Source organism: Lactuca virosa, chromosome 2, assembly GCF_052849685.1.
Source record: "Lactuca virosa cultivar CGN04683 chromosome 2, Lactuca_virosa_CGN04683_v6, whole genome shotgun sequence".
Taxonomy (NCBI): Eukaryota; Viridiplantae; Streptophyta; class Magnoliopsida; order Asterales; family Asteraceae; genus Lactuca; species Lactuca virosa.
Genome location: NC_136427.1, coordinates 287,546,700 through 287,561,216, shown reverse-complemented (window position 1 = coordinate 287,561,216; position 14,517 = coordinate 287,546,700). Strand labels below are relative to the sequence as shown.

Genomic DNA, 14,517 nt, shown 5'->3' with positions numbered 1-14,517 from the left:
GTAAAACTGTAATAGCATAAGCTTGCTTTAACAGTAGTAGACGAGTACACACCAGTCACGGAGTTGCTTGACTACCTGCTTGAATTGCGTCTCCCGTTTCCTTCCCTAACCTCTTCAGGAAACAACCTCCGGTGAGACATACGGTAAGTCTTTTATCGCGCTCCATGACTCCGTGCGTTTTTATTCGTATTACTTGTGCCCTATTTATCTATAATGTTCTTGCTATGTTTTCTCGTTGTTTGTCAAATGTTTACTAGGGTTTATCGGATTCAAATAATTCATTGTTCATTGACTTATTTTGGTTAGGAGTTATTGATTTAAACGCTATTTGTACGAAATTTAACGAGGATATCAACTGGTCATTAGCAAATTTCCCATCTTATCATACTTTTTTGGGGATAGGGGAATGCAGTTGATAGGTTTATAACTAGGTTAGGAGCAAACTGATTCGATATTTGTGATATTGGTTGTTAGCTATGTATTTTGTTGTTGTGAAAAACCTAGATTGCTAATTCCTTTGAGAACCACGATTGCTATAAACGTTAGGTGTATTAGATAAGGATGGGATTTTAGTTTGCGCTTGAATATAAGTGGTAAACCGCAGAAACATAATTGTCCTCTTAAGTCACATACAGAATTGGCTCACTTGAATTTTTGTTTCTGGTTGTAAGGAGATTAGAGGAAAAAGCTATCAAGCAAACAACCCCAAACTTTAGGTGAGGAATAGGAAGCAGGAAGTAGATGGAACAAGCAAACTGGGGATGGGTTTGGAAAAAAGTAATGGTGAAAGAAGATATTATAAATCAATATTATGGCATTATCTGGAACTCTTTCATAAAAGGGCATCATGTTGGTTCAACTTCATGACCCCAAATATTGACATGTTTATATGTTACCTGCGATGGATCAGGAAGAACATGTTGCAAAGAACTTTGCACATTAGTTTACTTATGCAATTACATGATTGAAGATATGCTTTTTCTTGATATAGCAAGTGCCTTTATTGAGTGATTCACTTACAAGTTTGCTTGGTTGAACAATAGAGGATGTGTTCTAACTAACAATAATCATACCATTGTAAGTTTACTAAGTGAGGCTCAATTGATCAAACTGTTGATGGCTTTTAGTATCCAGTGAAGTATAGATACTTTTTTTTTTTTTGAAGTCTTGCCTTCTTGGTGATATATAACTCCGGTCCGATGCCGGGCAATCCTGATACAGATTATGTGATTATGTTATGTATGTGCCGGGGTAAGCCCGATGCCGGGGTGAGCCCGATGCCCGATGCGGTCGGATGCCGGGGTGAGCCCGATGCCGGACAGGAGTCCGATGCCGGGATTCGTCCCGATGCAGTGGGAGTAGTCCCAGAGTTATGTTGTTTGTTATATGTGCTTTGTATGGTATGTGCTAGTTTGGGGGAACTCACTAAGCTTCGTGCTTACAGTTTCAGTTTTGGTTTCAGGTACTTCAACTAGTAAAGGGAAGGGCTCGAGCTGATGGCATGACAAACACCACAATTGATTAGCCTGGGAGTTTAGTCTGATATTTGTTATGAGCCTGTTGTATGTTTATCAGATTTTATGAGTTTTCGAGATACATGTTTTATGATTTTACACTATGGCAATGAGATCTATGTTTGATAAATGATTTTGAAAACGAAATTTTTGGCTTGTATTTTTGGGGTGTTTCATAAAAAGACTATATTGCCTTTCTTCATTTATTAAAAATTAAAAAATACTATATATTAATAGATAACGTAGGTCTCACCCCAAAACACACATGCTCACCATTCTCACAATTTCGCCCGTGTCCACCATTCTCGTCATTGTCACCACCCTCCGGTTGCCTTCTCCGGTGAAATGTCTGGCATCCCATAACCATTGTTCTTCAACAAATCCCGCATATAAAAACTAAACCTAACCATTTAAATCGAAATCGAAATTCGTAGAACCTTGAGAACTTGCAAAAACCAACTGCATCAACAAAAGAAAAAAACGAATTCTAGGATCTGAAATCTGGAACACTGATTTCTCCCCAAACACCCTCCATATTATTTTTTCCAGTAATGCATCTTTCCATGGGTTCTTTAGTTTATCCAAAGCAAACAACATCAATACCCGCTAATTAGTCTCATGTATAATACAAATATAACCCTAGGGCGATGAGTTTCAAAAAAAAGATATGAATTAGATGAAGTATTTGAGTCGGGGTATATGAACGGTCAAAGTTTGACGTAGGAGACTAAGGGAGACAGTGAAGAAGAAGGATAAGGTTGTCGATTTTGTTTTGCCAGAGGCATTATTTTAACGATCTTCTAATGGTGACCGACGAGAGGCAGTGAAAAGAGGTGGTGACAGAGACATGGTTTTAACCGGAGAGAAGAGGCAGCATAAGCAGCGGCGCCAGCTGTCTAGTTGTTGATTGTATTTTGGCGGTAATGACGGTGGCGAGAAGGCTAGTTATCGGAGTGGTGGTGGAATCACCGATGTTGTTGGTCCATACCTTCTTCTCGGAGACCTTTTGCTTCGTCATCTACTAGAGAACGGGAGTTAAAGGTTTGCTCAAGAGAGAGAAGGTATTCTGGTAGCTATGACATCTGTCAGAGCCGATGTTGATAAAGATAGGAATGAGAATGGGATCGATGACAGTAGGGATGAGAATTTGGCCTGGAAACCCGAACCAAACTGAAACCAGAACCGAACCGAACCGAATTAGGCCCGAATAAGCAATTCGATTCGGGTTTCGAGTATCTATATTATGCTTATTCGGTACTCAGGTTATTCGGTTTGGGTTACTCAAATAAGAGCTTATTCGGTTCTAAATACCCGACCTAAATAAACATTCTTCCTCCCCTTTCTATGATCGATAGAAACCAAAATCACAATTCACACTTCTGTCCTTATTCATAACAGGAAAAAAAAAACCTTACGCTCGTTCCATCATTTCAAAATCAATCAATCTTCTCATCTATTTCTAAACTCGAAATCACTTCTATCGATCTTTCCTCTTGTTTCAAACTTTATAAAATCAACCCTTCTTATTGTCTCTAAGGATTCATGGATTCCTACTTTGTCTACTCATGAAAATTTGGGTTCCATCTCAAGAAACTCAATTAAGAAATTAATTCTTATTCTGTTAATCTACTATGTAAATTTTATTTTTTTCATTGTGTTATTGTGTCATGTTAGTCTTTGAATGTTTTATGTTGATGTATAAAAGTATATTGTTATTCTATTATTCGGGTTATAGAGTCCTAATACGGTTTATTCGGTTTTTTTCGTTTATATTAGGTCATTAATCATCTTGTACATGTTATTCGGATAATAACTGAACTGAACCAATTAATACCTGAATCGAACCAAACCTGTATTGATTATTCGTTTCGGTTTTCGGTTCATGCAATTATCCTTATTCGGTTTTCGGGTTATTCGGGTTCGGGTCGGGTCGGTCCGGTTCCAACCCGAATAACATCCCTAGATGGCAGCTTTAGGTTTTGAAGGTGTAGGTATAAAGCAAATTAGGGGTATAATCGTATAAGGGTGGGTTTTATTACATTATAAAATAAAATTATAATAGTAAATAAATAATATAAATAATAAACAAATAATAAAAAGGTTTTTAAAAAGAATAAGAAATAAGAAATAAACAATAAATATATCCATAAAGAAATAAAGAATGACAATATAGTCTTTTTAGTTCTTTCAGGGACCAAACGCGCAACAAAAATACATTATGGGACCGCCCGAGTTAAAAAAAACCAACTAAGGACCAAGCGTGTAGGTTACCCCAAACTAAAGGGACCATTCGTTTAATTTACTCAATTTACTAATTATAACTGCCTGCAAAATTGGTTTAGATAAGAAAGAAAATGATAAAAAAATGTATACTTTGTTATGAATTAAAAGCGTTCATAAATTCACTCTCTTAGAAACAAAAATCTATGAAAAATATGGTATCCCCTTCATAAATTTACTTGTAGACTTATAAATTGCAAACTAAATCACAGAGGTCACAATCAAAAACACGTTTCAATTATTGGGAGCTTTTCTCTTCTAATTTGACATTGAGACACTTGTTTGGGGTTAACCAAAAGTTGATTTGCACACCAATTTATATAACCATAAACTTCAACATACACCAATAAAACACTTAAAACACTTATGTGTTGTTTGTTTTTTGTAAAAAACTTCTTCAGACCTCTTATTACTGTACGGCGCAACACACGCACAACACTTTTAGTCTCGCAGTTGTTTGTTTTTTAGAAGTCTTCAGAGTTAAAAACATTTGTGTGTGTTCTGTTTGGCGCATCACTTGTATTACCTCTTTCAACCTCTTCCAACTAATTCTTCTTCTTTTTTCTTGATGAAATCTTGATTATATGTTGTAGAAATCTTATTTTACCTTTTTTTCGTTTTTTTATTCTTGTTGAAATTTATTTTATACTGAATAATGATAATTTCTTGATGAAATATCATTATTTTTTGTTAAAATATCAACCTCTTCCAAATAAATGAAAGTACGTTGCTACTTCTTGTATTTAACCCAACATAAAATAAGATTGTAACACCCTGTTCTAAAAATATCCGTTATTGGATTTCAGAGCCCGAGGCTAGGGGTGCTTCGGTCTTTTATGGGTCTTGGAGTTTTACTTGAGAAATTTTGGGCCGAGGTGTGTCGCTAGAAGCGAAGGGCTTATCGCCACCTTTTCGTGGATATAAAGTTCGTCGGAAACGTAATTAGAACAAAGGAGTTATAGCATTTTGAAGTTATTTACATTTATGGTCCCTTAATGGAAAAGTTGGCAAAGAAGGATCATGCATGCAAAGTGGAAGGCGTGTGGGTACGCCCAACGTAAGCTGGGTTACGAACACCGTACAAGGGAAATGGTCGCGGTTACTTTTTAGCGTACGCCCAACGGACAGGATGTACGCCCAGCGTATGTCCAGAGTCCAGAAACCCTAAATTTAGGGTGTGCCACTATATAAGGAACATTATACCCTCAAGATTCAGCCTCCATTTCACCCTAAAGAGCTGCTACGAAACCCTAAACCTTCTTGAGTGTTCTTGGAGCTTGTGAGGCAATTTTTCAGTGCATTTTAGTGTTCTTGGAAAGGTGTGATCACCTTGGAGTCTCATTGATCAAGGAAGAGATTTTGGATCCAAGTTCTCCAGCTCGTTTACAAACCCCAGAAGGTATAAAGCTTCCAACTTTCCTTATAGACGTTTAGATCTAGGTTTATGGAGCTTTGGACCTTTTTAGGTCCAAAGAATGGACCTTTTTGATGAAACCTGGTGTTTGAGCTTAGGGTTGCCACCCTCAGAGCTAAAAAGGTCCCATAAGCAGTAAAGTCTCCATCTTGAACGTCTTAATGGGTTTATGCATGAGATCTAGCCCTCTTTATGGAAGAAGAATGTCATTTTGGAAGTTTAGGCTTGATTGGGCCAAGTTAAGTCACAAAGCCAGTGACTTTATGGATTAAGACATGGAAAAGGACCAGGATCTATGTTTGTAGCCTCTGAAGTGGAGTATTAAGCTTTTAATGAGAAATGGACATAGCAGGGGAAGTTACGCTGAGCGTACGTGCAGGTACGCCAAGCGTACTCACCGCTTACCTAGTACGCTTAGCGTAAGTGTGCGTACGCCCCGCGTACTCTGTCAGTTTGGGCTTCGTGTTAGTGGGCCTCGGTTTGGGCCATGCCTTGGATTCTTGGGCCTTAGTGGGCCATCAGAAGTCAGATAATATAGGCCAAGGAAATGTTTGGGCTTAAGATAAGGCCCATTAGAGGAATTGGGCCCGATTTAGGAAATTGGGCCATTAGTGGGCCACTAGTGGGCTTGGGAAGCTTACCTAGTTTTGGGGCTTAGTTATGGATCAGGTTGGCTTAGGGGTAGAATGGTCATTCTACCCTATGAAGGGTTATTGTATTGGACTAAGTGATGTTTGGTATTGATAGCTCGGAGAACCGAAGGAGCAGCAGTTCGGGAATTGTTGGATAGCTGTCAGAGGGATATTAGCAAGGGTTCAGCAGTGCAAGGTGAGTTTTCTCCAGTAGGAACGAGTCTAAGGCACCTATGCCGGCCTGTTTATGTGTGTTATGAATACCAGATTTAGATCTGATGCCGGGCGGGGCCCAAGGAAGGTTTATATGTATGTTTCCGAGCTACGGTTCGATGTCGGGTGGTACCCGAGGCAGTAGTGTAGGTGTAGTTATACTCGTTATCTTTGTGATACTTGTATATGCCTGTTAGGGTGATGAGTGTGGGTGGGGGCCCATATCTCATCACTAGCTGAGTGTGGACGGGGTTCCATATCTCATTAGTAGCAGAATAGGGGCGAGACCCAAGATAGGCGGGGCCTTGAGACTAGCAGTTATGGTATAGTGATTGTGTTAGCTTGTTTATATGTTATTGTTGTATGTGAGTAGCGGGCGGGGCCCGAAGACAGGCAGGGCCTGGTAGAAACAGATCTGTATACCGAGTGGGGCCTGATGCCAGGCGGGACCTGATGCCGGATTCGTCTGATGCGGGGCTGGGCCCGATGTAGTGGGCTAGGCCCGTTGTTCTACAGTATGTGATTATGTATGGTATCTAGTAGGTTGGTGTTACAACCCGAAATTTTTTTGCTTTAAAAGCTCAGTCAGTCAACTCAACTGAGTGTCAAATTCATTTGTAATAAGTTTCAGCCTTGTTGAAGGTCATTCTAAGGAGTTTTAGCCTAGTACACTTAAGGAATAAGTGTTGGGAATTATCTGCTAAAGCCACAGTACAAAGATCAAGCCATAAACTCCATCATATGGAGTTTACGGCCATAAACATGGAGTTTACGGCCGTAAACTCAACCCTGGCCGAAAACTCCCCTATGAGACTCATTCTCTTCAACTTTTCTTCATTATTTCATTTCCAACTCAAGAACACTTGAGTTTTCTCTCAAGTATCATCGAGTTCATCATCCTAGATCTTCAAAAACGTAAGTGTTCTTCACCCTAGTTGTTGTTATCCTTCCTAATCATGAATCACCCTTTGATTTCATCCATAACAACATTCATTTTAACTAGATCCTCAAATCTTCAAGTTTCACCAAGAACACACACTAGTGTTTTGGTGCAAAATCAACCATTTCAAGCCTCTATATCGTAAGTACTCTCTCCTTAGCTTGTTATCTACTTGAAATACCTGAAGAACACTTTGAAATCTCCAATTTCTCAAGAACAAAAGGAGTTTACGGCCAAGCCATCTCCCATGGCCGTAAACCCCTATAAGTGTGCCATTTTGACCTTAAAACCCTTCTTAAGTCCAAGCCTTAGACCTTGAAACCTTAATGGAGGTTGTAGGACCTTAAACCACACACTTTGGCACATTTGACCATGAGTTTACGGCTGTAAACTCCCTTGGCCGTAAACTCCATGGGTGGCCGTGAAGTCTCCCTTGATCAATCACATGTGATTCAACACTTCATTCCAAGTGTTTCCTAGTCTCGTGAGGTGTTTCCTTGTATTTGGTTGCTTCAAAACACTATATTTATGCCAATATATGTCATTATATGTCATTTAGGACTTGTTAAGTCTCGGGACTTCATTCGTGGAGCTTCTCATCCTTACACACATATTCGCTTGAATCACCCACATCAGGTGAGTTCATACCCCGCAACCAATCTTTTAAACTGTTTTAAATGCTTTTAGGGGGGGGGGGGGGAATACAAGTCGAACACAATTGATAATTGTGTAATTGTTTGTTATAAACATCTTACAAAAGGTTGCTTATGTCTTTTATAAGTGATCAAAACATTTCAAAAATTCTTTTAAAGTTATGTTACTGTATAGTTTAATAAAACTTCATTTTTAAAGTACAAGCATAACTTAATAGTAAAATGAATCTTTTCAATAACAGTTCAAGTAAATCACTAGTAAACTATAAGGAGTATAGTTTAGGGGTTCAGTTCATACTAATTAATACTAGGACATACTATAAAGAGAAACAGGGAGGTAGATACAATACACGATAACATAAGAGAACACACAATAAAGAGAAACAGGGAGGAAGATACAATACACGATAACAGAAAGAACATACTAAGATACTATAACAGAACGAACTTACTAAGATGCTATAGCATGGAACAACTACAAGATCTAACTATACCAATAATCACTAACGCATTGTTCTAAACAAAAGGTGATAACTTATTGGGTATACATGATCATATAACTTTAATGTGGATTACACGGCCTAGCAACTGGTTTGCTGAAGTCGTGTTTGGTTCCCATAATCTTTTGACAGGGAGAGCGTATAGTATGGGAACTAGCCTTCACATTATGACCTTAATAAAACAAATATGTTTTAAGGTAATTAGTACGTCAGAATGTCAATTCATAAGACGACTGAGTACTTATATTTTCCCATTACTTTCATAAAGTGACAGTTCCACTTGAAAGTTAATGCAAACTATTTTCGAGTCAAGATAGTTATAAACTAGGGAAAAACTTACATCTTTTCAAACGACAAACTGAACTGTCGGGTCTAGTACATTTAGTAGAAAGGGACCATAATGCTAACCTTATGATTCCTTAATGTATACATCAAGAGATATATATTAATAATATCTGATAGGTAATAGGATGTGTGCTTTCTGCTTCATTTCCTGTTCCTTGTTTGGTTGTGGGCTTAGAGCGGATTCACCCAGCCTATTATCCATTCAATATTAGTTATATATATATATATATATATATATATATATATATATATATATATATATATATATATATATATATGCTCCGTATACATTAAGTCATCATAAGGGGTACCAGGTATGGGTCAGGTCATAGTATACTAATTCAATGCATAGTTTTCTAGTACAAAACATACTTTTCAAAACAGAACTTTTGATATACAAAACTAGAAACCTACCAGTAAAGGGTTTAATCCATTTTATTAAACCATCATTTTAAGGGACCTTAGGTAGTTAACTCTACAATACCTTAGTTTATACATCAAAGGTTATATATAATTAATATCCAATAGGTAGTTGGATGTGTGCCTTCCGCCTCATTCTTTGTTCCTTGTTTGGTTGTGGGCTTAGGGCAGATTCACACAATTAACTATCTGTTCGATATTAGATTATATATAGCTAGTATAAATTAAGTGATTATAGAAGGAACCACTGTGGTTACTATTTTATTATAAGAAATAAGGGTTTTCTTAAAGAATCTTTTCATCAAATATAAAGGAACTATTACAGTTAACTCCGGGAGTACCAAGTGATTACACCAGAGTTATATACAAAAAGGATCTAACAACCAATGGGATGTGTGTCATCCACCTTATTTCCTGTTCCTTGTTTGGTTGTGGGCTTAGGGCAGATACACACAATTGATTGCTTGTTTACTCTGAGTTTTATATAACTTGTATCCATTTAGTACTAATAGAAAGGATTGTAGAGTCATTTTTACTTATCTTTCATCAAAGCAGGAAATATATGATTTTCTGGAGGAACAGACGAACTTTTCTAAACATAACTTGTAACTTACTAAGCTTTCTACAACATAATTACGTCACTAAAATCTTATGAACTCACCAGCTTAATTGCTGATAAACTCTTTCAAATAACTTGTATTCTCAGGAAACTAGTAGACAGGTACTCGCGCTGAGAATTCAGAAGATGGAGCAGTATAGCTTCAAGTCATGTTTTGTTATTTGCTTATGTATTCTATGTTTTGTGAACACACACTTTGTAAACACTTTCTTTCTAATGAAATGGTTGTTCATTACTTTGATTACTATGTTGCATGTCTTGTGATACTAAACATGACGTCCTCCACCCCCGAACGTTTCCGCCGTTCCGGTTTTGTGGTGTGACAGTTGGGGAACTCACTAAGCTTCGTGCTTACGGTTTTCAGTTTTGGTTTCAGGTACTTCCGGTAGCGGAGGAAAGAGCTCGGGATGATCGCATGGCACACACCAAGAAGTTTTAGCCTGGGAGGCTTATACTATTATAAAAGATCATGTTTTGAGATGATACACTGATTTGATATAACAACCTTTGTTTATGAATGATATGATCTGTTATTATGGTTTTTATTAATTAATTAAAAAGGAATTTTTAGGACCGTGTTTTTGGGATGTTACAAGTTGGTATCAGAGCCTTGGTTTGAGGGATTCGGGCACACTTCCGGGTGTGTCTGAACTCAAACTAAGGAATTGATATAGAAATTTTCAAAAGGAAAAATCAAATGTCGGTAAAAGGATTTTGAGAAAGGAAATGAGTTTTAGAAAAAGTGAAAAGAAATTTTGAGAAAGAAAAGAACTTGAAAAGAGAAAAGGGGTGTGGTGCATGCAATCAACCGAGCTCAAGTAAGTTCTCCCAAATTACCCATACATGTTTGTTATGATATGATATGTGCTTTAGAACTGCATGCTAGATTAGGACTAAGGATCTAGGGAGGACGCCTTATGTGCCTGTTATGTGTATAAGCTTTATGAGTTTCATGCTAGTACAGATTCTCGAGTAGGGGATAGAACAGTATGATTGGATTATGTGGTTAGACTTTTTCCCTTTTGTCTAAATGCTACTTGCTTTGTGCTTTGTGGGACTCTAAGTGATGGGAGTTGGCCATTAGGTGAATACGTCAAGTCACATGTTATCAGGGTTGAATAATCTCAAAGTGCTGGATTTGGCCCTATTGCGCAACTCTCGTCTGAGTCTAACCGTTGTAGGGACGGGTCCTTTACTCGAAGGATTATCTGAGCCTCGTCACATGTGATGGTATTCAGGTAGTGGCTAATTGGCATTATGAAGATACCTTCAGTAGTTAAGGACTGGGTGCGGGTTGGAGGTTACCCTAGGGCAAGCCTAGGATGAGAGTAGTGTTGGGAGTAGTGTCAGTAGCAGTGAAAGGGACTTGGTGTAGTTGAGGCAATTCTTGAGGAAAGTACGGATAGATATGGAAGGTAGTAGGGGCCCATACTACTGAAAGCAGAGGATCTGTACTCGATTCAAGAAGGGCTGAGATAAAACCAGGGAACTTGTAGCGTGTGTGTGATCCCTCGGTAGTGATGTGTATTTTGATGGTTGTTATGGCATGTTTTCAGCATGGTGACGTTGCGTGAGAGACCAGTGGGTGGATTAGGCACCGGAGAGGGATCAAGCTCGGGATCAGGAGCTGAGCAGCTCGAGGAGCGCATGAGGGAGTCAACTCAGCTGAGGTTACGCGTAGTATTCTGGACCAGACTCCATTGATCTTTGGTTCGGTCAAGGAGGGTGTTTTGGAGCTTCTGAATGAGAAGTTGTGGGTTTTTCATACTGAGATGATGGCCATGATGAGGGCGCGATCGCTGACATTTCGAGAGTTCAGAGCTTGTGGAGCTCCGAACTATCATGGGGTTAGGGACTCCATTGCTAGCTGCAGGTGGTTGGCTGATGTCGCCAACGCTTTCCGTACGAGCCGGTGCCCTGAGGGGGACAAGGTCCGACTTGCCTCCTGTCTTCTGAAGGACAGAGCACGGGACTGGTGGGAGGAGGTTGGACATACTATTGGAGATGATGCCGCGTTGGACGCGATGACATGGACTGATTTCTCGGCTAGGTTCAGGGTCGAGTTTGCACCAGTTATAGAGGTGCAGCAGTTAGTGTTGGATTTTGGTATAATACAACATCCTATGGTGCACATACAACCCTAAATACCTTGGATCTATGTTTTCACTAATTATACATGCAAATGGTTTCCAAGGTATTGAACCTATAGCTAGCATGCAATTGTCATACAAACTACATAAAATACTAGATAGTGTAACATACCTTTTGTGTGGTTGGATGTCTTGATGTATTTGGCCTTAAGAACTTAGCCCCAATAGTGTGGAAGCCTCAAATGAAGTCACAACACATCAAGGACAAAGGTAGGACTTGAGAGAGAATCTCCATGCACTCTAAAACCTTCATGAACTCCAAGAACATGCACACACTCTAAAAGTGTTGGTTTTTAGGTCATAACATATGTATTTATATGTGTTGAATTCTAAGAGTCATGGGTATAACCCAAACCCATATCCATGGAGTTTATGATCCATAGTTCATGTGGCCCAACTCTTTATGTATCCATACATAAACTTGGTCCAACATGGATCATAAGCCCAACACATATAAATATAACTAATTACCATAATTAGTCCCCATAGTTTTAATTAGTCTCTTTTGATCACTAAATTAATTCCAAATTAATTCTTGATCAATACTAATTAAAACATATGATTTCATATTAATATATTAGAACTTATAATATATTAATAAATCATATGTAACCTCTTCTCTCAAAAGTCCATCCTGACAAATTTTCTTGATGATATGCAACCCAAATGGACCATGCTACTCTCGGGTCGAATACATACCAATAATAGTTATGGGCTTAGACACCTAATCCAACAGTCTCCCACTTGGATAAGTCTAAAACTATTATTACGTATGACTCCAAACCCGACTAGCAATCGTAGCTCTTAAAGTCGCTGTCGAACTCTGAACAAATCAATGACATGTCCATTAGATAAGGGATCATATATTCCTCGATTCTAGATATCATATGGACTGATACATGGATTGTAATCATTCTCTCTGTCCATTTGTTGTTTCCCGATTTCCGATTTATGACGAATGACTAATTGAACAAATCAAATCAGTCCAGGCCCGGCCGAGCACTTACATTTTGTCATCACCAAATCATCGAGGGGCCACAAATATCGCTTTTATCCCGAAGGTAAAAGGAATGGATAAACTTCGACTCATATGGCTTGTTCTACTACTTGTTGAATCATACACAAAGGCACGTTTTATAACATCGAGTTACCGAATGCGTTTTCGTGCAATCAATGTACAACCAACTCATAGTAACAACTCATATCTCTAGGTTTGAAGAATATAAGATATTATCATCTCATGATTCATTCGTGATAAAATCCATGAAGTTATTCAAATGAGCGTGGGTTGAATCTAATACTCAGAACTTATGAGCACTCATGAATGTTGTAGCAACCATGCACCTTAGACAAATCTTACAAGCCAGATTCATGACAGTCTTGATTCATATCTACTTCCAACATATGACTGACTGTGGATGGTTTGAATAAAATAATTATTCTGGAAGTCAAAACATGCAAAGTGAAACACAAGAATAATACTTAATCCTATATGGCCCTAAACTCTTGAGTGTAAATAAAAATCCTTTTATCTAAGCACCATATTGATTACTCATTATTCATGTTTCGATTAATCAACTTAATACTTGAATTGAAACAATAGTCATGCCATGCTCCAAGCATGCACACTATGTTCGTCCAAACAATAGCTATGCCATACTCCAAGTATGCACACTATGTTTACATATGGTCCTCTCTTTGTGAAACAGATCGTTTGACAACATTTCAATGATGCTCATTTTACAATCTCAAATCCTTTACAATAAATGTAAGAACACCAAATTCTTGTCATTTACCGTAATCTTGTTAGATTCTAAACTTATATGCAATGATCCTCTTGTAATGAATATGCACACAAGTCACAAAGACTTGGCAACAGACATTACAAGGTATTCCAACGGAAAGCAATTCCACGGAAATGGAGTCTCAGATTCAAAGTACATTCCTTTGAACATCCTTCTTTGCATTAAGTTCTTTTAATCTTACACAGATTCAAAGAATAACTTCCATCTATGGAAACAATTCCATATTCCCATTTTGACCATCACTTTTGAACAAGAGTTGCCTCTTTTCAAAATATGTCAATATGGTCCTTACTCTATACTTCCAATTGTCCATGAGTAACCAATCTTTGGTAAACCTCAAATTGTCCTCGACAATTGCTTAATCATTTTAGTCATATCCGGTTCTATTCCTTTTTCCCTCTTAATGCCCTAAGCATTTGGAAAATTTAGAATGGATAAATATTATAGCACATGTAGTCAAACCTATACCCAAAGCATATGGGACATGATTCATGCTATAAAATTTTTATTTGCCATGTTCTCATAATTCGAACTATGAAGAGGTATGCCGTAATCATAATCGAATTTTGAGAACGCAACATATATAGAATTTCCTTATATTGAACCATTCCAACATAACATTCATATATATCCTTGACTAAAGTTGATTAAAATCTCAATCTAAGTTTGTAGAATTGGAATGAAGTATAAAATCCTCTCCCTTAATTATAGCAAGACAACTTTTCAAACCCGAATTGAAACTTTTGTTTTCTATAATTAACATTGCTAACTTGCAACACTTAACATAATAATCATGCTCCCACTAACATGATGATTATCAGCATAACACTTATGCTCCCACTAGCTCTGACATGTATCCAGAAATCAGTTGGACTTCTTGAAATCAATACTATATTGACTTTCTTACCAAAGTTCAGATTTCTGATACGTGATTGCTTTGATAAGACTTTATCAAAATAATACACCTTTCCTTAGATAGCTTACATGTGTGTCTAAACAATTTTAGAACTATGAAAAAGGATGTCGTAATCA

At 37.8% G+C, this 14,517-nt stretch overlaps 1 long non-coding RNA gene across 1 annotated transcript; it reads left to right on the top strand.

Annotated features, from left to right (window-relative positions):
- On the top strand, window positions 1–1,661 carry LOC145157090 (uncharacterized). Its single transcript, XR_013737084.1, has 2 exons — window positions 1–143; window positions 1,463–1,661. It is a non-coding gene; the product is annotated as an uncharacterized LOC145157090 (long non-coding RNA).
- The last annotated feature ends 12,856 nt before the right edge of the window (window positions 1,662–14,517 follow it).